Source organism: Dendrobates tinctorius, unplaced genomic scaffold (genome assembly GCF_039654945.1).
Source record: "Dendrobates tinctorius isolate UK_male_01 unplaced genomic scaffold, ASM3965494v1 ptg000064l, whole genome shotgun sequence".
In the NCBI taxonomy this organism is placed as follows: Eukaryota; Metazoa; Chordata; class Amphibia; order Anura; family Dendrobatidae; genus Dendrobates; species Dendrobates tinctorius.
The window spans coordinates 40,110,577-40,135,983 of NW_027361732.1; positions in this window are offsets into that span (position 1 = coordinate 40,110,577).

Here is a 25,407-nt window from a genome sequence, read left to right on the forward strand (position 1 = left end):
CTCCCACAGTTGATTTCTTCACTCCAAGCTGGTTGGCTATTGCAGATTCAGTCTTCCCAGCCTGGTGCAGGGCTACAATTTTGTTTCTGGTGTCATTTGACAGCTCTTTGGTCTTCACCATAGTGGAGTTTGGAGTCAGACTGTTTGAGGTTGTGCACAGGTGTCTTTTTATACTGATAACAAGTTTAAACAGGTGCCATTACTACAGGTAATGAGTGGAGGAAAGAGGAGACACTTAAAGAAGAAGTTACAGGTCTGTGAGAGCCAGAAATCTTGATTGCTTGTTTCTGACCAAATACTTATTTTCCACCATAATATGCAAATAAAATGAAAAAAAACAGACAATGTGATTTTCTGGATTTTTTTTCTCAGTTTGTCTCCCATAGTTGAGGTCTACCTATGATGTAAATTACAGACGCCTCTCATCTTTTTAAGTGGTGGAACTTGCACTATTGCTGACTGACTAAATACTTTTTTGCCCCACTGTATATGACAAAAAACAAGAATCACCAGTTAGCACAAGGTTCACATTTCATATATGACAAAAAGTATCTAAAATGTTGATAGCATAACATAGTTATTTATAACTTGTTTGGTTGCATACAAGAAATACATTTTGGAGAAATTACCGGACCAAAGTAAATATGCGAGCATACAATAGTACCTAGAGGTATGGAGATATATGTGAGCATGGAAAGTCCATGGAAGGCAGCCACGGTAAGTAGCAAAATTCTCTGTAAAAATGAATAAGAGTTTAATAAAACAACATTCAAGGAAATAAGGAAAAAATTAATATCTCTATATATAAAAATGAATGTGTGTGTATCACCAACCAATCACGAAGCATCTTTCATTTCACCAGAGCTGTTCAAAAGAAGCTGAGCTGTGATTGGTTGCTATGAGCAACAGTTTTCCTCGCAACAAATCACTAAGCATCTCTCATTTCACCAGAGCTGGTTAAAAGAAGCTGAACTGTGATTGGTTGCTATGAGCAAGTTTTCCCACTTAACACCTCAGCAGACACTGACATGGTGGGAGAAATATAGCACCCCGGGAACATAAGCTCCCAGCCATTGTCTGCCCCCAGAAAGGAGCAGAGCACATGACAGAAATGAATCCCCCCCTCTCCCGTGCCCATATACACATCACACATCCTCCATCCCATAGGCACATCTTCCCTCTTAAAGGGATCATTGGTATGGAGGTAAGAGCAAATCAATCCAGCACTTTGGTTTTGACCCCAGGCCTCTCTTAAAGGGATCACCGGTATGGAAGTTAGGACAGTTCCACTCAGCTCTGTGGTTCTGACCCCAGGGTCTCTTAAAGAGATCATTGGTATGGAATTTACGGCAAATCCACTCTGCACTTTGGTACTGACCCCAGGCTCTCTTAAAGGGATCTCCTGTATGGAAGTTAGGGCAAATCCCTCAGCGCTCTGATTTTGACCCCAGGGTTCTATTAAAGGGATCACTGGTATGCAAGTCAGGGCAAATCCATCCAGTGCTCTGGTTCTGACCCAAGTCCCCTCTTAAAGGGATCCCCGGTATGGAAGTTAGGGCAAATCCACCAGTGCTCTGGATCTGATCCCAGGCTCTCTTAAAGGGATCCTCGGCATGCAAGTTAGGGCAAATCCACGCAGCACTCTGGTTCTGACCCAAGTCCCCTCTTAAATGGATCCTCGGTATGGAAGTGAGGGCAAATCCACTTTGCGCTTTGGTACCAACCCCAGGCCTCTTTTAAAGGGATCTCCAGTATGGAAGTTAGGGTAAATCCCTCAGCACTCTGATTCTCACCCCAGGCTTCTATTAAAGGGATCATTGGTATGGAAGTCAGGGCAAATCCACTCAGCGCTCTGGTTCTGACACCAGGCTGACGGGATGATGTGGAATATTAGTGGTAGTTGTTCGGTGGCTCTGGCTGATGGGATGATGTGGGATATTACAGTGAATGTGGCTATGCGGAGTGGGCAGGGCTCTACACTCAGCTTTATATATATAGATATAATCATCATAATTTGTTATAACTAACCGTAGTTAGTTACTATGCCCGGGCAGCGCCAGGCTCTTCAGCTAGTAAGAAATAAAACAAAAAAATGAAAAAATGAAAAAGGGAAAAAAAGGAAGAATTGAAAGAACGAAAATGAAATAAATGAAAAAATGGATGAAAAATAAAAAATAGATGAAAAAGATGCAAAAAAGTGACATAAATAAGCAAATGAGAAAGGGGAAAAAATAAAAAAATGAAAAAAAATTGAAAAAAATGAAAAAATGAAAAAAATAATGAAAAAAATAATGAAAATTAATAAAAATACTGGCCTATAGCAATGAAAAAATATAGTAATAAGATACATAGTAAAAGGATAATCATAGAGAGATACAGAACAAAAGAGGCTGGTATGTAAGCTTACCCTTTTTGGGGGGAGATCAAGGACATGGGATAAAGGGAGAGAGTCCCTATAGAAAAGAAGTTCACACACAGTCTTTGAAGGAACTCAAGAGGTTGTTCCAAACATATTGAAGAACTAGCCACACTTCTGTGGATATAAACAAGCTCATATCTTTATGTTCAGGTTTTTAGTAGATGGTGGCATCTTCTTTTAGTGGAATATTTATGTAGGTTGTAGGGCACAATTATACTTTCACCTCTGTTTGTTGACTGCTGCAATTCTTTTTTCTTGGTCAAATGTATGTTCGAGTGATAAATATGCAGTGATGTGATAGCAGGCATGCAGGAGTGCGCTGTCAACATCCATGGAAGCTTAATTCCATGTAGCAGGTAAGTATAAATGCAATAATTTATTACTTATACAGCAAAAACACTAACTGAGCTTTGTCCCCAGACTGGAGCCTTCATCAGGTAAAAATGCAGGGTTCATGTAATCCCACACAGGCTCGATGGTGTGGAGATAATATAATATATAATCAGGCATTATCAGACCCCTTGTTCTTCTTTATGTTGAAAATAGTTATTAAAAAAAATTGACTATATGTTTTGCATTGTTATCCTGCTGCAGAATTAAATTTGGAGCCAATCAGGCAAGTCCCTGATGGTTTTTCATGATGGAGAAGTATCTGCCTGTATTTCTCATAATTGAGGAAACCATTAATCCTAATCAAATCTCAAACTCTATTTGCTTAATTTCAGCCCTGAAATGTGAGTGTAACATCCACCTTGCCTACAGACATTCATTTTTGTACCACTATCCAGCCCTTTAGTGAACAAATTACTTTGCTATAGTTAAATATTTCAGTTGGATTCACCAGTTCAGAAAACCTGCTGTCATTGTTCTGAACTTCATTTTCTATATTTTCATGCATAGTTGAGTTGTTTCTCTGTCAAAGGTATGGCTTTTTGGCCACAATCCTTCCATGAAGACCACTTCTGGCCAGACTTCTCTGAGCAACAGATGGATTTAACTGGGTCCCATTGATTATTGCCAGTTCTCAGTTGATGGCACTGCTGGACATCTCCCAGTTTCTAAGAGAAATTATCACGATGTGTCTTTCATCTTTTTACTGGCCATCTGCATCTATGGTCCTCAACTTTGCATGTTTCAAAAGTGCTTGAAACCCCAGACTGCTTTTATATATTTGCCTGTGAGAAACCTTGCTAATACTGTATTACACCTTTTGTCTTGCTGTGATGCTCTGTTTTGCAATTATATATGAAATGTGTTGTGTGACTATCTTGCACTCCTCACATTTGAAGCAGAGTTTGATTGTTTCTTGCCCAGTTTTATGCCTCCAACAGAGCTGTATCTTTTTCATTTAATGACAGTGTTTCAAACTTTGCATGAAAATTGGTTAAAAATTGGTTACTCATATCTGAATATAACCCTCCTAAATTTATGCAGGGCTACCTAGAAGAATTGGTGCTGTTTTGAATGCAAAGGTAGATCATACCAGATAATGATTTGATTTAGATTCCACTTTTGTTCATTCACATTGAATTTTAATTGAGAAAAATAAACTGTTAGCACTTCTATTTGTTAAAGCATTCTTACTTTGCTGATTTTTTTTCCTCACTTGCTTAAAACGTATGCGTAGTACTGTAATTTCTGCACTACAATATTATAATTGAATCTTATATCTTAATTAAGAGCTAGGTTTAATGCTTTAAGTATAACAATTTTTGTGAGCCAGATGGTCCAGACCAATCTTTTATAACTGTGTCCAAGGAAATGACCATTGTAAAGTACACTAAGTTATCTAGATTCTTACATCGGAAAATGCTATTTTTCCTTTAGAAGCAAATAAATAGATGGATTTTCCCCTTATAACATATTTGCTACTGGTTTTCTTATATAAGCAATGTGCATAATTTCATACATTGGACTAAATTAGGATACTTGCCAAGTGTGTATTAGAAGCTAGAAAAGCTATAGTTGGGTTAAATTATATAATAAAATTAAAGGATTTTTCCAGTGAGTTGAAATCCAATAGATGTGATCCCTGTTGGTTGCCGCAATAGATTTTTAAGGGTGCTAAGATAACACTGTGCCCAGCAGCTCCTAAAAGTTCTATTTCATCATTATTAGAATTGTATTTGGCCTGTTATTGTCAAAGCATCGACCATCAAGAACACTATTGTGTGTTAATCGAACATTGATGATAAATACTTTTTATATGTCATTACTGTTTAAAGCAATAAAGTTAAATCTATACCATGACACCATTATTTGTGGTCTCCCAACAGTCTAACACCTCTCCAATTATAACCTCTGTCGGTGACAACCATTTCTCTATAACGTTACTTGCTTTATACTCCGAGACATAAGTTACACATATATGTAAGATGTATTTTGTGTATTTCCTGTCTCCTCATGAGCTCTTTCACATTCCTAAGGGCATTCTTTAAAATTTACAGTGGCAGTTTAAGTGCCGAGCACTGCATCACTCTTTTCCACTGCTGGACTTATCTATTTTGATAACCTGATACACTCCATCAGGTAATTCATACCTGGATTACATGGGGATGCTACCTGAGTATTCAGATGATTGGGATACCTGCCACTATTATACTCTGCTCCATCAGTTCAGCTGCTCAACTTTTCTATATCAAAGCCTCTACTACACCAGTTCTACTACTGAGATCTATCCAATTCTTAATTTCGGTCTTTTATAACTGCTAAATTCAAGCCTTTAATATTTTGGTTCCTTTTTTAATCTCTGCTACATCTAAGCCTCCACTACTCCAGTTCTGCTGCTCAGCTTTGTTTTATCCATGTCTCCACTTCCCTACATCCACTACTCACATCTGCTATATCCAGATCTCCACAACTTCCAGTTCTGCTGTTCAGCCTTGTTGCATTGAAACCTTCAATCTTTTAATCTCTGTTACATCCAAGTCTCTACTACTCCAGTTCTACTGCTCAGCTGCTGCATCGGTTCATCTTCACTATTCGAGCTCATGTACCACTACAATATAGCCTTGACCACCTAGTCAAATAAGTGCCACCTGATCATCGGCTTTAAGATCTTTTCATCCAGAGTACAGGCTTTGTGAGACATAACAGAACATTTACCTCTTCTGACAAACACAGAACCTGCTCTAAAGAGAGCCTAAATCAATATTGCAGTACAACCTTTATGTGACGTCTTAAGTTGTATACTTCATTCCCTGTATCTACTGTATTTCTCATAACTTTTATAGGATGTAATCTTTTTTTGTAATTGCTAAAATGGGTTACCATAATATGGTGCTATATAATGTGCATCAGACAGTTGATAGCAATAAATTAAAACAATAAATTTATTAACTAGAGATAATCTAATATTTGGAAATTTGAATTTACCAGCTTCAAATTTGAATTTTTCTAATCTCATGTGCCGTTAAGCCTATATTTTACCGTAAAAGATATATTTCTCTCTGATCTCCTCTAAGACTGTATTGCACAGATTTCTATCTTTTTAATGTAACCATAGCCTTTCAAATGCCAAATTGACCTTAGCCTGTCTGATTGCAGGAAAACTGATGATGTCTTGTGGTAACCAGCAGCCTATTTAATAGCACAATGCACTAACAGATAGTTTTACCAATTTAAATGGTAAAAAATTTTCATAAAAAAATACTTTTTTTGTGGGCAGATTTCTTCCTTACTTGTGTTTAAACACAGGTGATACCAACTGAATAAGCTGTGGCTTTTCACAAGGAGCAAAACATTATCCCTCCTAGGGTTTATCAGTAGCTTTGTTCTTTGCAAATAAAAAAGTGATACATTTTTATAAGCAATCCAAAGACTATCCTGTAATTGAGGGTACAGGAACAGGCTAGCTGTTTTGAAATTGAAGAAGTAATGGCTACTTAACTATGAGTAAAAAAAATTGGTAACTACTTTAGGTTTGCTATTCTCAAAATAATTACTTTGTTCTAACTGTATAAGGACACTCACACGGCATACGTACAAACCAAGGGGATGATAAATCACACCACAGGTTCCTATTCAGATTAGGCAATCTCTAACATCACTCCGATTTGTTTCTGCCTGACCGTGGAGGTTGGCACCCTAAAATTACACCAGGGCACCCCTGCTCAATGTTGCCTGACCCTGAGTGTCCTTAACTGCATCATAAACTGCACACAGTGTGTACTCCAAAACAACAACAGCAACAACAACAGAAAGTAGTTCACAAAAGCAAAGCGCTAAGGACACGTTTACACAGCCACACAGGAAAGATAGAAGAAAATAATAAGAACCAAATAACAAAACGTGATACATGAAAAAGCCTCCCAGACCCTAAAAGTAAACTAAAGGAAAGGGTACTAGGGAGGAAGACACGCAAGCAAACAGTAGGAAAAGCAACAGAGATTAGTTAGGAAGATAAACTCTAGCTGAGAAGAAGCTGATTTCAAACACCATTTAACTTGGAATAACAAGGCCAGTTTAAGGCGAGTATAAATAGTCCCTCCCAAGATGTGACAGGACAAACTAAACCAGAAAGTGAAAACATCTGCACCTGTTTATTCCCAACATAATATTCTGTTGAGAATAAAATTGACACCATTTCTTCTTCAGTTATCATTCCTCTTGAACTTGATCATAGAATAGCTCAAGGTCCTCCTTCTTGGCATCTATTGTTGGTGAGTAGACTTGTAAAACTGTGACATGAATTAGTGTTCCTAGTAGTCGCATCGAGATGACTATCACTGATTGCACTGTACTTTAGAGCAGTGATGGCTAATCTTCAGTTGAGAATAAATGCAACAGTTTCTTCTTCGGTTATCACTGCCATAATAGCTAATATTCATTTGACTGGAAATGTCCAGATTGAGTCCATTGTAGTTCGCTAATTCCTAATAATTGAGTCCTATTTTGTCCATTTTGGCTTGATGATGTTGAGTTTGCCTTGGTTCATGGTTCATACATTCCAAGCTCCGAACTTTATGATATCTCTCCAGCTTTTGATCTTCCTTTTCGACCAAGCGATGTCAGCACCAAGATGTCCTTGATGCTTTGATCCTAGCCCATGATGAGCATTGGTCGTACTCAGGTCGACCATTGTGAACACTGTCATACAGACTTGTTCGTTGTTTGCATGGCCCATGTGTTTGTGTCTAATTCGTTTCTTGTTCATGCAAGATGGGGAGGTTTCCACTCCTCCCTGAATCCTGTTTATACAGGTACTATACACATGATCAGGTTTTTAAATACATCAGTTAGGACTGCTCTGAGATGGGTATACCATGACGTTTGGTAGAGCGGCTTAGTATACTTTTTTGCAAAAAACGTATCAACTAAATACCCTGTTTTGTTATCATCTTTTTACTAGCACTTGCTGTTTACTGTTACTTTTTTACAACAGAGTATTTTTATACGTTTGTTTTACTGTGCTTTTCTGTGTTTCAGTCTTTTGGTGGTGTGAACACTGTCATGCAGACTTGTTTGCTGTGTGCATGGCCCATGTGTTTGTGTCTAATTGGTTTCTTCTCCATGCAAGATGGGGAGGTTTCCACCCCTCCCTAATGGGCCGTGCACACAAAAGCCGTCTTCCATAGAGTGTCCACATCGGACATTACCTGCCTGAATCCTGTTTACTGTTACTTTTTTACAACAGAGTATTTTTATATGTTTGTTTTACTGTGTTTTTCTGTGTTTCTGTCTCTTCCCCAGTAGCTTGCTGAGTGTCTTCTGATCTATGGGTGCATCTTCCAGCATTGAATTCCATTAGTTGTACTATTGTAATGCTGGAAGCAAGAGAGGAATGTCCAGAATGTGACACAAACATGAGGTGAATACCAGGGGAAATGAACAAGGAAGGTCCTGGCGATAGTGAGAAGGGAGAGGGGTCACCTCCTAAAATAAACTTGAGTCAGGTCCCTGTACTCCCTATCATGCCTGGATGGGTCGTTCCCCCCAGCCAGTCTGAGAAGGACACATTGTTCCAGAAGGGAGGGGTGAGCAGTGTGGAGCAGCTCCTGTCACACTGAATTACAAGTGTTTTAAATACAATGGAATCCATATGCAATCCATTTTTAACCTCAGCTTTTACACACAGTAATTCTCTAAAGGCCCCTTTACATTTAGCGATGCACCAGCGATCCCGACAACGATACGACCCGGTCAGGATCGCTGGTGCATCGCTAAAAGGTCACTAGTGAGCTGCCACACAGGCAGATCTCACAGCGACATAGCAGCGATCTAGCGAACGATACTTACCTTTCTGACGCGGCGATCTTGACGTCCTCCTGCCCGCGTTCACGCGTCGCTCATCGGCACCAGCAGGGAGCCCAGCAGGAAGTGCCCGACGAGAAATGGAGCTGCGCGATCTCGCGTGATCAGCGTTGGACAGTGGGGGAGCGGGTCGGAGGTAAGTATCACACATAGCGATATCGCTAGCAATATCGCTGCTGCGTCACCAAATCGGTGATGTTTTAGCGATATTGTTAGCGATATCGCTATGTGTAAAACCCCCCTTAGTCATTTCGAGCAACAGACCCTAGATCTCATCTTTCCTTCAGCTGGTTAAGAAAAATAAGGGGAACCCCACGCCATCCTTTTATTTATTTAATTATTAGCTAAATACCTGTACAGTAAGCTGCACACGCACTTCAGTAATTATATATTTCAATGACATATTTCTACCTCTCTATTCTGATGAAATGTCGTGTTTCCTATGAGATGGGTGCATAAGAATCACACATCACACGCATGGTCCATGTGATATGCAATTTTTTTTTCTCGCACCCACTGACTTGCATTGGTTCGTCACAGATGGTTTTTTCGGCCATATACAACATGCTGCAATTTTTAGTCACCCCAATTCCAGGTGAGAAAAAACCCTGGTGAGGAAATAAGCCAACGTGGCCATTCCTGACAATGCTGCTTTGCAGTGTGTCAAATTGCGCTGTTTTCCATTTTTGCTGTTTTGCTTTTTTCTCCCCTTCTAATAACAGACAGAACTTTTTTTTATTTCTCCAATGATATAGCCATATGAGGTATGAGGACAACTTTTTTTGGAAACACATGTGTAAAAAAGTAGACCGGCACAGCTCACCACTCCTGGACTACCACATGATACCGACTTAAGACTTACGGGTGCCTTGCCATAGAAAAAAGTCCAAGCAAAGTCCAAGCAAAATATCTGTAGTTTTGAGAGAGAGTATGACAAAAATGGCACTCACCATCTTAGAAGTGTCCTTTATTGGAATATCATATAAAAAGCAGGTGAACATAGAGTATAAAAAGCACTGAACGGACGATGGCCGTTTCATGCAAACAACACGCTTTCATGGGTCCTCCTCTCAAAACTGCAACTTCTTTTTCAAGATAAGTTTTAATTTTGAATGACACCATTAATTTTATAATATAAAATTTCCAAGTGGTGTAGAATGGTGTAAAAAAAAACATGAAGCAACATTTTTTGGGGGGAGGGTTTGTTTTTATGTCATTAAATCTGTGTTAAAATTAACTTGACAATATGATTGTTCAGTTTAGCACAATGATAGTGAAGCTACATTCATAAAGTCTTTTAAACAGTAAATTAAGACATTCCTGAACTTTTTCCTGAGGCTAAAACTTTTTTATTTTTCCATAAATGGATCTGTGTCAAGGCTTGTTTTCTAGTGTACGGAGCTTACATTTTCATTGGTATTGCTTTTTGTTATACTTGAAGTTTGGAAATTTTTTAATACAATTTTTGGGGAAATGTGGCAAAAGTTTAAATATTACTTTGTTATCTAGTCCCTAAAGTGAACTGGAACCTGCGCAATATACTACAATACTATAGGCTGGGAATCAAAGGAGCACCAAGATGGAAGTGGTGGAGGCTTCATAGGCCTCTGACTGCCATGGCAGCCTATTGACACCTTGCAATTATTTATACTGTAGGAACGAAAGAAGCGCAAATAGGGTCTTATCCGATGATAAAATATATACAAATATATAATATCTACTCACCCGTTATAGGAGAGATAAAGCATATAGAATAAGTGTTCAGCTGCTGTAGAAATTGTGCTATTTTATATAGAAATTGAAGATTATGTTTTAACATGTGATAGATCCAATCGTCATTTGAACTTTGACTTCTTGTAAAAAACGTGACTATTGGTGCCAAATTTCAAATATGGAGTGTATTTAGTCTGGCAACAATGTAAGTTTTTCATGTCTGTCATCCCCTGAGGAAGAAGTAACTATTACTTCGAAACACGTTGGGAATAAAACATCAATCTTTCATCTCAACTGGAATTGTGTCTATTGTTTAGCAGCGCACGACGTCCATAAAAAAGTTCCATAACACCTTGCAATTATGTTATGGGGTAGGGTGGGGACCATGGGAGCTGATGCACATGTTTATTTAAATGTCACTGTCAGTATTTGAGTTGGTCTCTCCAGCAAATTCATTATATTACTTTTTGAACCAATTAGACTAAAGACTAAAAGCATCCAAAAATATGCATTTAACCTATATATAGTGCCATTCTAATAATAAAACTGTTGATGAAGCTTTGAAGGGCCTTTAAACTGTTCTGCAGGTTTAAGCATGCATAATCATATACACATAAGAACAGTTGAATAATATTGCTGGTCTTCATTTATACAAACGTTAATTAGTAATAAAACGACTTAATGCGAAATGTCAGTTGGATTTCTTCTTTTCCCACTATATTGATTTATTTTAGCCTTAGGTTCCAGCTATGATTGTGTTAGATGAATATCTGAGCGGTGACTCATGTCTAGTACAGATAGTGTAATGATTTGTTTGCATTAAACTACACTTATTAAGTATATATTTGAGTCATTTTCAATGGAATATGCCCAACATGAATATGGGGTACTGATCTTCGCAAAAGTATGTTGTTTTCTTTTTATTTCTTTTAAATTTACTTGATACTTGAAAATAGAAAGTTAAAAACAAGACCATATTCATGAAGTGATAGTAATTTAAAAGTGATATGGAAGCCAATTCAATTTAATGTGCTTTTTTAGAGCCTTACAGCTTAGTTCCACTTAGTAAATATGAATAATTATTCCCCATATGTCTCCTGGCAGCATTACATTTCTTTTTTCTTTTATATTCTTTTGACCTATTGTACTTTAAGTGTATTGTTGCGTAAAAGCCTTAAAATACATCAACCCTAACTATTCTATTTAAAGTTATATTTTACATATCGCTTTGACAAATATGAATACTCTGTGTTAAAGCGGATACTATACAGCAAATCATCTAAATCAAGCCCAAATACAGTAATGGAAGAATTCTTGTAACCAAGGTATGAGTCAACCATCAATTTTATAAAGTTGTAAAAATACTATTAATTAAAAAATGTATGTTGGTGTTCCGTGTTGTATAGCAAGTTTTAACATTCATCTCAGCACAATGCAAAGACTTCTGTAGAATTTTACTGCATTGAAATATTACTGCATACATAGAACTTATGAAAGTAGTACTAGAAGCAGTTGACTAGTGTATAGGGATGAGAAAACTCGAACTGTAGAGTTTCGGGTTTCTTCCGGATAGTACCAAAATCCGAAAAACACAGACTTTGTACCTGAAGTCCATTTTACTGTTCGAGCTTGGTGCAGAAAAAAGTTTGTTGAAGGGATGCAGCACAGTCAATCAACAAGCTTTTAGGCTGTGGGCACTTCTGGAGCAGAAAATGTGGAAAACCTGCATCACCATGCCACAACATCCGGCACCACCATCTGATATGGTCTGCATTGACTCCCCTTGACAAAGGCATGCCGCCAAAATGCGGCATTATAGAATGCTATAGATAAGCCCTAAAAGGCAGTGGCCTATCTTATTGTGACCAAAACATGTGACAGGTTCCCTTTAGGATACAATTCCATCTTGCTACTGATAATTCTCTCAGTAACAACTTCATACTGAAGAGCCCCCAAATTAACCTTATCCATAAATATATTTTTTTTAGTCATTTAAATGGATTTTATTTCTTGACTTTGACCTTATTTCTGAATTCTGGTGTTTCAGCTCTACTTCCATCAGAATAAGGTCAGAATGTAAAATCAGAATAAGAAAACAAATATTTAAAACATTGAAATGCCCTTCAAAAGATTTTTATGACCTTACAGGAGACCAATATGGGATTCCCTTTAATACCCTTATTGAGCGCATGGGAAGGCACATAATGAATGTTTTTCTGTGGCTGGACATACTTGATACTAAATAAATTGAGATGTTTTGAAAATTGTGTTTGTTTGTTTCCATCATTTGCATGGGAAAGAGGAATAACAGAACTTTGGAAAATTGAGTTCTGAGGAAAAAAGGGATACCAACAAGGAAAAACTGGGTATTGTGAGATAGGATACATAGCATGGGAAAGTTGGGTGCTAGGGAAAGGATGGATTTCATGGCACGGGAAAGCTCGGTACTGAGATCAAGAGGAATTACATAACAGAGCATGGGAAAGCTGGTTTCTGGGGAGAATGAGGGATATCACAGCATGGGAAAAAGCAGGTGGTGAGGAAAATGAAGGTACTGAGTAGAAGAGCGATATCAGTGCTTGGGAAAGCTGAGTAATAAGGGAAAGAGAGAGATCAGAACATTGGAAAGCTGGGTACTGAGTGTAAGTAACATATCAAGACATCATAGTAGGATATCATGAGAAAGTTGAGTGCTACAGAAAGGAATATAATGAAATGGAGAAAGTTTAGTAAGTTTCTGCATACATTTCTGTAAAAGCATGTTAGTATGAGGTAATGACACACTCACCAGGATGGAATTTGATTACTAAAGACAGTGAACATTGCTGTACCTTTGTGTCTGTTGATTATCGAAATCTAGATGAGATATAAAGTGGGTTGTTTGCAAGGTCATGAATTTATATCTTCAATATGACTCTCTTCGCGTAAGTTTTGAAAACCAATTTGGTACTCCTGACAGAATCTGCTCATTGGGGGTAAAGACCCCGTCACACACAGTGAGATCGCTGATTTTGTGACGCATCAGCGATCTCGCTAGTGGTCTCGCTGTGTGTGACACGCATCAGCGACCGCCCCCCCGCCAGGTATCGCTGATCATGCAGCAATGTCCTGGGCCATTTGTTGATCGTTGGTCTCCCGCTGGCCAGCATGTATCACTGTGTGTGGCAGTGGGAGAGCAACAATCAGCGAGATCCCAGCATTGTAAGCAGATTCTGGGAGCTGGTATCCAAGGTAAATATCGGGTAACTAAGCGCGCGCGTCACTTAGTTACCCGCTGTTTACCTTAGATACCTAAGGTATCTAACATCTAAGATCTTAGAACTAAGTGATGCGCGCGCTCAGTTACCCAATATTTACCTTGAATACCAGCTCCCAGCTCCAGCACGCAGGTATCCAAGGAACACAGCGGGTAACTAAGTGATGAGCGTGCTTAGTTACCCGATATTTACATTAGATAACAGCATCCTCGCTGGTCCTGATCGCTGGTGAAGCTGCCTATTTGGCAGCTCACCAGCGATCATATAGCGAGGCACCAGCAATCCTGACAAGGTCATATCGTTGTCGGGATCGCTGGTGCATCGTTTAGTGTGATGGGGCCTCAATCCGAATCCTCTATAAGTGTACAATACCGTGACCCACTGTGGTAGAAAATGTCATTGTTCACATTGGATGTATGCTTGCTGAGGCGACATCTTAGAGCCTGAATAGTGCCGAATTGTGCGCCTGTCTACGGTATTGTACATGAGCAATGAGCACAAAATCTGATCTATAGTTCAGAAATTGAGTTATATTGAATGTTTCTTATGTGATAAGTGAAGAAAACATGGTTACACTATGGGTCGTACTGTTACAGCATAAACAGAGTTGCTTGCCACATTTGAAAGCCCCATTCAGGGTGGGCCAGAGCTTTTTGCTAGGCATAGACCTAGAGCCATAAGATGGCTTGGGACTTGAAGATTTTTTAATGTAGGTGAGTGTCTAAATGCCAGCATAGGTTTATGTGCAAGAAGGTGTCTCAGATATGCACCACCGCACGCTGTGAAAAAATGTTGCTTATATCATCATTGTAAATGATTACAAAGCTGAGACTCTTATTATTGTGCATGTTCAGCTTTGTTTGACCAAAAAGGGATGTTCTTCAGTAAAGGAGTTTAATGTGCACTAGTTACAGTAAGTCCAAAAACTGTTCAGATGAACACTTTTAAAGTGTGTGCTGGTGCATAGTTTACCCTCATCTACTTTTGAAATATAAAAATCCAACAACATAATGGACGTTTCCTGAGAATTGGTGTGTGAAGTGTGGTTTGCAAGAATTATTTTAATGTGTGTTACGAAATCATTAGCTTCATTCTCTGTCCCATGGCATACAAAGAATAAATCAACAATATAACATTTAGAGAGCAATATATTATTAATATCTTTATCAATAGACTGTATATGATGTTGCTCCCATGTATTAATTTGCATGAAATTAAGCAAAGTGGGATCCCATTTCACAGACCCTGGTGTGCCGGTATAACTTAAAACTGATGCAGAAAGCAAAATGGTCTAGGGTGAAACAAATGTCATCTAGAATAAATTGTCACAAAAAAGAGAAAACAGAAGCCTTCCATGTGTGATTCGATCTCAGTTGACAAAACCCTTTTCTCAGGAATTAAGACACTGCTCATATGGGGAGTTGTGCTGCTGCTAGCACAACACTGGGTATAACTTGCAGGAATCCCACCAACATTGGGTATGGAAAATATTCAGACCCCTTTAAATTTTTCACTCTGTTTCATTCCAGCCATTTGGTAAATTCAAAAAAGTTAATTTTTGTAATGCTGCTTAGACTTTGTAATGCACAGTCTTGGTTGGGCAAAAAGGTTGCCCTAACAATGGAGCACCACAATGCCGCAGCAAAGGCACCACTGGGTGGCAAAAGAGAAGTCAGACAGATCAGGTCAGTAACCAGAGAACACAGCAATACACGTAGTCAGAAACATGCCAGAAGAGTCAAAGCCAATCGGGAGCAGAAAAGACAAACTGGTCAGAGAGCAAGCCGGGTCAAATACCAAGGGGTCACAATACAGAGGCAAGCACTAAGACGAGCGTAGTCACAGGGGAGAGCAGGAACGGGACCTAGGAAAATGGCAGAGGACAAATCTGGGTATAACGGGGTCAGCCACTGAAGCCAGAGGCAGGAACTATAACTGACACTGTCTGCAGGCAGCAGTGAACTGAAATAGCCAAACAGGTCCCAAAATGAGGCAGGGAAAGTTAACCTTTGCATGACCAGAACGGAGAGAAGATAACCAAAAACAAACCCCGACCTGGATAATGACAGTACCCTTCTCTCAATGGGCGGCCACCGGACCCCCATGTTTCCCTGGATTAGGAGCGTGAAAGGTCTCGACCAACTGATCCGTATGGACCGAGTCCGCCAGCACCCAAGACCGATCTTCCCAGGACCGTAACCCTTCCAATTGACCAGATACTGCAGTGAACAGCAGAACATATGAGAATCCACAACTCATTTCACCTCATACTCAGTCTGGCCTTCCACCAGACCAGGAGGCGGACGAGACAGAGACTTCCCTGAGGAAGACACTAACGGCATCAAAAGAGCCTTATGGAACACATTGGGGATTCGCAGCGACAGGGCAAGCGCAAGAGAAAGGCAACAGGATTAACCACCTCCAAAATTTCATAAGGACCAATAAACTTGGGGCCCAGTTTAGCAGAATTAATCCTCAACCTTATATTCTTAGTGGATAGTGGATAGTGGATTACCATACCTTATCCCCCACCTGGAATGCTAGCCCCACCGACCATCGTTTATCAGCAAAAAATTTATATTTGCCGTGAGCCTCCCCAATGTTCATCTGTACCTCCTCCCAGATCTCCCGCAACCGATGAATGGCCGAGTCAGCTCTTGGACACCTCAAATCCAGCAATGAAAACTTACCAAAATTGGGGTGAAAACAATAATTACAAAAAAAGGGGAAGTACCAGTGGACTGATTCTGCCATGGGTAATGAAGAGCACCAATCACCCTGTTGCGAAGTGGCAAGACACTGCAAAATCTGCTCCAAAGATTGATTGGTCCTTTCAGTCTGAAGAGTCTGAGATTTGATCTTTATCTCTCAATGGGAGATCGATATGCTGGAGGGTTGCCAGATTATTGGTTTGAGGCCTACTCGAGTAGTGGTGGACAAACACACACAGAGACAGGTTATGTATCTGCAGGATGTCACAAAATGCCAATTTAATCAGGTAGCTTATATATTCATTTGAGTAGGCGGTTACATTACTTCATCGCATTTCATTGGACAATTGATTATTCAACAGTAAGCATAAATGGTTTCAACCAATCATATTCATATTCTATAACCAATCAGATTGTACTTGGCTGTTAATTATTAGTATTTGTGCAGACGTGATGGAAACTTTAGTAGGTCTTGTGTAAGTTACACAAGACCCCAATATCAATCCCATTAATATATCCTCATGACGGTTATAGCTCCATTATCTGTTATTGAGGGTTACTGAGTTCTACATCCCCAGTATCTATCTTGTGGATATGTAGTCTCAATGTCGAACTGGGTGCAGTAAGGTGTTTATCCATCATGTACAGTTTCTTATGAAGAATAAGGTTATAGGTAATCATCATCGTGAGACAGCATTTTCATATACAGAGAATGCATGTAAGACCCCAGAAATACATTAATACTAGAAGGACATATATAATTCCCTATCAGTCCGCCCTTTTGAGAACAGATATGAATCTACCATTCACATATAGGTACATTCAAAGGCCTAATGCCAGTGTTGGACTTCCTAACCCTTCTTCTGCTGAATTCCCCATATGGAAAGGGAGATCATATCTTATTCTCAACCTCATACCATTTGCTCATATTCATCACTATGGGGTTTGAATCCAATGTACATAGTTTTTGTAATAGATGCATCAATCAATCTTTGAAGTAGTCCTCTGATGCACGGTATGCAGCAGCATCCACAGGTCACAAGAACTGCTGCTACTACTGCGAGAGAGATGAGAAGGCTGGATACAAGATGACTCCATCTACCGAACCAGGATTCCAGCCAGTCCATGAACGGATTGTTGATACCAGAATTTTCTGCCAGTTCTTCGGACAGGGATGTAAGACCCTCCAATGCCTTTGTGATACTTCCATCTGGCAAAGTATTATTGGGGATAAAGGTACAGCAGTATGTTCCAAACATTTTACATACGCCCCCTTTTCCGCTAGCAACATATCTAAAGCCATTCTATTCTGGTGTGTCATTAAAGAAGTTGGGCCTAATTGTTCAGCTATCCCTCTTACTGCATCCCTTGTATAATTTATAAACCTTTGCTGATTATAATAAATATAATTTATCCAATCCACATTTTTATTAACTGTCACCCATCAGAAGAAAATTGATTCAAAACCTGCTGCTATCTGGTTTCTAGCTTTGTACTCATCAGGTACCCCTCTGGGTACTCCTATATTGTCTATGTAAACTCTAGGATCGAAGGACCCAGCAGGTACCGATCTTCTATTTCTGTGTAGAGTTTCAACATTCATTCCACCTCCTTTTATTTCTTCTGATGAAATTATTTTAAATGGCATGAGCACCTGGACTAGAGCACAGCTGCCAATCCAACTTGGTGGCAACCTAGGCCTTAATTTCATATCTCCACATAACCATTCCTTGCTAGAGTTTGGTTATGAAACCAACTGGCTTTAAAACCTCCTGTATTTGTATTTATGGGAATGGTGATATGACAAAACTCTGAAGTTAGATTTCCTACCCATCTCCCTGGTCCTGTCCTCAGGAAACAAGTATAGTCACCTGGATATGCGTAAACTCTAGGTGGCACTTGATCAATTTTTGCTATTGGATACCGGGCTGATAGACTGACACAGAGCATTATCACTAGGGTCATATGTGGCGTTATACAGCGCTAGAATACACTGTAAATCTACTTGGTCCTGTTCTGAATATCTGAGGGGAATAGTCCCTAAATGAGGCCTAGCGGTTGCACATGCAATACAATCAGATTTGTTATTTTGCTCTGTAGTGTACTTCATCCATAGCAACCATTCATTCCTCTCTGTGTAGCCCGTTTCTACGGCTAACTTCTCCTCATAGCCTAATTCCCCAATTCCATCAACATCCAACATTTCTCCTGACCTTTGGGGTTTGTCCTCCCCTTGTTCCTTGTCCTGTGCAGGAACAGCTTTCAACCAAAATGTTCCCTGCTGAACCTGTCTACCCGGGATATACAGTCCCAATACATAGAGACCTTCATCTCCAAGAGAGGGTTTGTCCAGGGTTATAAGGAGAGGATTGCAAGAGAATCTCCAGTCCAAAACCTCTGGATCACAACCCCATTTTGGAATGGGTACAGCAATATTCATCCTTTTGAGAAGAGGCTTTCCAGACGAACTAACATGAGTCATGGCTTCCTCTGGCTTATACCCCCATGAAGTTCCCGTGTTCCAAGCTGCATCTGACTAAGAATTACAGTTCTCATTTCCAGGTCTAGTTACACAGATATATACCACCGCCCCTTCAGTTCCAGTTAGATATTTGTAATTGGGGTTGCTACTCTTTTTCCCAAATTTAAGATTCCATTGACACTTCACTATCTGACACAAGTCCACCCTAAATGTAGCTGTTGCTACCCTGGTGTCAAACCACAAGGTTACTGATTTGTTATTTTGATGTATCTCATCCATCTGTCCTTCTTGCAGTAAAGCTGCCAGCATTATCAGGGGCAGGACCCTCATTCTTCCGCTCCAGGACCTCATAGTAGCTTGCATGAACTGGTCTTCCTTTAAGCTCCACGGACGTGGCTTAGCGGGGACCATCAACCAGTGGCTCCAGTGGTCTTCGTGTCTTTTGGTCAGCAACCATTGTCTGGATTAACTAGAATAGAATCAAAAACTTATTTATACACAAATGGGAGTCCCTTTTTGGACTCTGGACCTGCTGCAGAGGTTGTCATATAGTTGCAACATCTGTGGGGACAAAGGAGTACTTCAGTTGTGGTAGTTTCTGACATCAGGAAGGCTTCCAGTTCCTTGGAAAGAGATCAACACACACGAGCACATACCTCATACATCTTACCTTGAGCAGCTTGTATGAAGTCAATCTGCTGTCATTGAAACAGGTAGAAGGGCCCAGGTGCACATGTGTGTTTATCTGTGTTGTGCGCATCTAATCTATGTTAATGTAAAGCTAAGCAGGTGGACCCAACATCTCTCTTCAGAGCACATAGTTTTGTCTTCACTCACGTACGTTGAGTCATGAGCCATCACATGGTGCAAGGATTTTGGCAAAACATACCCGCTGTCCTGCCATCCACGGTTCTGAGCTCCAGCTTCCCACCAGACTTCAGTCTCTTCCCCGGTTGGTGGCCGAGTCAGAGCCTGTAAGATACTTAAGTCTAACTGGTTAGTTTTAATGCTCACCGTGAACAGTGGAGGCGCCTCAGGGGTCTCCCAGTACTTTGGTATTCTGGCTGGTTCCCAGCCACCTTGTTTGCTTCGTGCTCCATTGGTTCTTTTTCATATGTGCCCTCACCTTCACTATGGCAACCTCTTTCAGGGCCTGTTGATGTAAGAAAAGACCTTTCCTCCCCATATGGGGCCGTAGTTGTGGGTTCACCTGAAAACAATATCTGAAACTTGTATATGTAGTGTCTTGCTTACCTTAAGGCCCCCTAAACGCCTCAATGAGTGCCGTCAACTCCACCTCCCCTGTAGAGTTATGAGGGAGGAGTGGTTCTGCTTTCTACTATCTAATGCTGTGTGATCGCCATACAACCAAGTTCTTGGACCTTCCGGAAAGAAACTCAATATCCAGATTAGTGAGAGATACCCTTATGGATAAGCATATTTTCAAAATAATAATTTTCCATTAAGATGGCAGATAAAAAAAAATGTCAGATTCTCCTCTCCTCTCCCCCCTTTGGAAATCACCATGCTAGTACCGAATAGGGGGCAGAGTGGTGGATTTCCATAACAAATATAACGGGAAAAACCTTTTTCTTTTTTTTTTTTATGTATCCAACAAAACTGACTGCAAAAACTAAACGCTTTCCTTTCTTGCAAACATACTAAAAGCATTCCTTATCTTTACTACGTGACAAGTGCCTTCCATAGATATCTGACACTGTTTCAAATCGAAGTTGTACTTTGAACCATCTGCCTCTACTTCCTTACCAACATACGCAACTTAACATCAAGGCAAAACTAGCTATATACCTTTAACAAATACGTGTTATGTCACAGTGTGAACCCAGTGAGGAGAGCAGCCAGCTGCGCTTGGACAAGGTAAGATTCTGGCTCTCCATTATTTAACGGACATCTGACAAGATTATAATTCCCTATGTCACTTAGCAATATCCCATCAGCCCAGGGAATAGCTGGAATTCCATGTACATTGAGCTGGAATACTTTATACTCTGGAAATCTGTCTGACAGAAATCCAAAACCAGTGAGCTGTTGGTCGTACCCTCCTGGTACAATTTTAGCAACTCTCCAACCTTCAGGGGATATAATAATCATCAATCCAAATGTGCAATTAAGACACGACATTTTCTTAGGGAATACTTGGCACACACACAAGGCAAGCTTGGGACCACAAAACAGAACTTTTCTATACAATGCAACCCACAATATGCACACCGTACACTCAACTGGAGGCTCTATTTCTAACACGAAAACGTCTGCTGTGGAAGACTTGGCCATCTGGGCTTTGCAATATAAACTGCTCATTAAACCTCAGGTCCTGTAAAGTGTGACCTCTTAGTGCGTTACTTAAGGGGACATGCACATTCAATGCTAGCAGCGCCCACCAATCGTCTCCTCGCTGTACATAATGAAATTTCTTCACATTCGTACCTGGGAATGTCCCAGCAAATATCCATCTATCATACAAAACATGATTTGCATCTGATTTTCTTTTGAAAATCGCAGTGTTCACACAGAATCTGCAATGTCCTCTCATTCACACAAAGTTTCTTTTTACACGTAAGATCATGCACTTTCACTTATCAGCAGGGAGTCTCAAAGGTCATTCACATTCTTTCACACACAGATTCAGTAATGGTAGGTAAACTTTTAACTCATTAAGTTTGTTACATTTGTCTTCTGGTCACTGCAGCCCCTCCTTTCTGCCTCCTGGTGTTTCCTAAAGTCCTATCTTTGTTTTCTGGTTGATACTTGACTATGTCTATTACACTTTTTTTCACTCATGGGGGCTAAAATTCTCCTGGCCTATCCTAAAATGCCCAAATGTCTGTGGCTTGCGGACCCATACTGACTGCACTTCGCTAACTCAATGTACAGGCCGTTCCTAGACCGTTGTTACATGTGGTTCTCGATCAATGTCTGATCTCTCTATCTCTTTTCCTCTCTGTCTGCCTCTTTCTCTGGTTGTTACTCACTATTCTCTTAATACGTGCTGCTGTTTTGTGCCCACTTCCCAATTTCTTTATCACTTTGCTAGCAATTCTTGACCTATGCCGACTAGGCACTTCACTAATTCGATGCATAGGCTTGCGTGCCGTTGCTATAAGGGTTTCTGCTCAGTGTCTGAACTTGCATGACCTAAACTGACCTCCCCACTTTCCCAGTTGATAGGCATCAGACCCGTAGGAACCTGATAAAGAAGTTTACTTGTTTAGTGGTTTGGCCAACGTGACCCCACCCGGTCACCTGCCACGAAATCTCTATGTGCTCAGTAGGAGGTGGCACTTCTCTGTAATTATATATCAACCAGAGAGCAAATCCAATTAACCATAGGCAGACTAATATGACCCAAATTCTCTCATTGGTCCAGTAAGAATCTTTCCCCTCAACTAGACCTTGTATACTCAGAGATCTTATTTATCAACCAGAAGACAAGAGCTATCATTAATATGCAGGCTAATGTGATGCCTACTACCTCAAAGTTCTTTAGCACCATTAGGGGGCAGTTTGTGCGTATGAGACAGGATAGAAGGTAGATAGACCTATCCTGTCGCAATCGGCATTGTAACACCGTAACAGTACCTCTAGCACTCCTCAAGAGGACGTACGTGGCCTTCTTTATGCATATGCCGCCAGAGACGTGTCCTCACATGAATCCTGGCAAGCCAGTTATCATGGAGGGACACTCCCAAGGGGCAGAGACAGTAAAGAATTCTCCGTACCCTCAAGGTTGGGTCATTCATTCATGTTGCAATCATACGTAGCAGCTTTTAGTTTTCTCCCTCCAGTATACGTTTTATGTATCACAAGGATATTCTACGGTTCTTTGTGCTGGTTATGTAAGAAGACACGTCTATACTGTACCCAAGAGCCGGCTTCAGAACATGCGGCAAAGGGGAGACACAGAGAATTGTAAGAAACAATGGCTCTTACCTTCACCGGTGATTTTGGTCTGTGTGTCCTCTAGGCCTCAGTCTGCAGCTTGACGGATCTCAGGTGCCGGGGTCTTCTGTTGTGACCAGCCCGCCCAATGGGATGCCAACTGAAGAGTCTGAGACTTGATCTTTATCTCTCAATGGGAGATCGATATGCTGGAGGGTTGCCAGATTATGGGTTTGAGGCCTACTCGAGTAGTGGTGGACAAACACACACAGAGACAGGTTATGTATCTGCAGGATGTCACAAAATGCCAATTTAATCAGGTAGCTTATATACTCATTTGAGTAGGCGGTTACATTACATCATCGTATTTCATTGGACAATTGATTATTCAACAGTAAGCATAAATGGTTTCAACCAATCATATTCATATTCTTTAACCAATCAGATGGTACTCGGCTGTTAATTATTAGTATTTGTGCAGACGTGATGGAAACTTTAGTAGGTCTTGTGTAAGTTACACAAGACCCCAATATCAATCCCATTAATCTATCCTCATGATGGTTATAGCTCCATTATCTGTGTTATTGAGGGTTACTGAGTTCTACATCCCCAGTATCTATCTTGTGGACGTGTAGTCTCAATGTCCAACTGGGTGCAGTAAGGTGTTTATCCATCATGTACATTTTGTTATGAAGAATAAGATTATAGGTAATCATCATCGTGAGACAGCATTTTCATATACAGAGAATGCATGTAAGACCCCAGAAATACATTAATACTAGAAGGACATATAGAATTCCCTATCAAGTCTTACCGTTGGTCTCGGGATGATAGGCTAAAGAAAATGTCAAACTGATACCCAGCCTTTTACAAAGCGTGCTCCAGAACTTGGTCACAAATTGTACCCCTCTATCAGAGACCACATTCACAGGCACACCATGTAATTGCACCACATGCTCAATGAAAAGTTTTGATAAGGTTTCCACATTAGGCAGTCCCGCCAATGGTACAAAATGTGCCTGTTACTGAACTTATCCACTACCACCCAGACCACAGTTTTGCCATTAGAAGGAGGAAGATTGGTGATAAAATCCATGGACAGATCAGTCCATGCTCTATCTGGAATTGGCAATGGCACCAATTCCCCGGCCAGCCGGTTATGGGAGATTTTTTTGCAGGCACATGTTCCTCAGGAGGACACATACATCGACATCAGAAGCCAATAAGGACCACAAAAACAGCGTAGCGATAGCCTTCCTCATGGCCAAAATTCCAGAATGCCCACTAAGAGCCGAGTCATGGAATTCCCAAAGCACCCTTAACCGATATTGGACAGGCACAAAGAACTTATTATCAGGCATGGATGGAGGAGCAAGAGACTCGGACTCCCGAATCTCCCATTCCAATGCCAAGAAAACCCCCTCCACCACCTCCCCACGCTGAAGAATGGAGGAAGGAGGTTCAGGAGGTGATTTTGGATTCAAACTGCGAGGTAAGGCATCAGCCTTCACATTCTTGGATCCAGGCCTAAAAGTGATGGAAAACTAAAATCGAGAAAAAAAAGTGACCAAATCGCCTTCCTCAGGGTTAAACGTTTGGCAGACTCAATCTAAGACAAGTTCTTGTGGTCCGTGATAACCGTGATTTGATGGACAGCCCCCTTCATAAAATGCCTCCATTTTTTACAAGCCAGTTTAATGGCTGTTAAATCACGGTTACCCACATCATAATTCCTTTCAGCAGTGGAAAACTTTTAAAAAAAAAGACACAGGGTTTTAAATTGGTTAATTTGGTGGGTCCCTGGGACAACACCGCCCCCACTCCCACCTCTGAGGCATCCACCTCAACAATAAATGGTTCAGACAGATCAGGTTGAATCAGTACAGGGGCAGACATAAAACATTCTTTTAAACAAGAAAATGTCCCTAAACCTGTGGCTGACCAGTTTTTGAGATCAACCCCCTTGCGAGTTAAATCAGTGAGGGGTTTAACCACCTGTGAAAACCCCTTGATGAATTTTCTATAATAATTGGCAAAACCCAGAAATCGCTGAAGACCCTTGAGATCTCTGGGTTCTACCCAATCCACAATAGCCTGTACCTTTCTAAGGTCCATGCAAAACCCCTCAGCAGACAAAGTAAACCCCAGAAAGTACAATTCTTGTACAAAAAATGAACACTTCTCCAGTTTAGCAAAGAGAGAATTTTCCCTGAGCCTCTGGAGGACTGCACGGATATGACCCAAATGTTTCAGTTTATCATCATAATATATAAGGATATCATCTAGATATAGCACCATGAAGCACCCAATAAAATCAGAAAAAACATGAATAATAAAATTCTGAAACACCACGGCTGCGTTAGTCAGACCAAAAGGCATAACCAGGTTCTCAAACAAACCTTCGGAGGTGAGGAATGCCGTTATCCACTCATCCCCTCCCACATGTGGTTCAGATTATTTGCTCCCCTGAGGTCCAACTTAGAGAACCACCTGGCCCAAGACAATTGATTGTACAAATCAGGAATAAGTGGGAGGGGGTAAGTATTCCTCATGGTGATTTTGTTTAATTCTCAAAAATCGAAGCATGGACACAAACGACCATCTTTTTTCTTAACAAAAAAGAATCCCACCACCACAGAAGAAACAGAGGGGTGGATGAGCCCTTTATGTAGG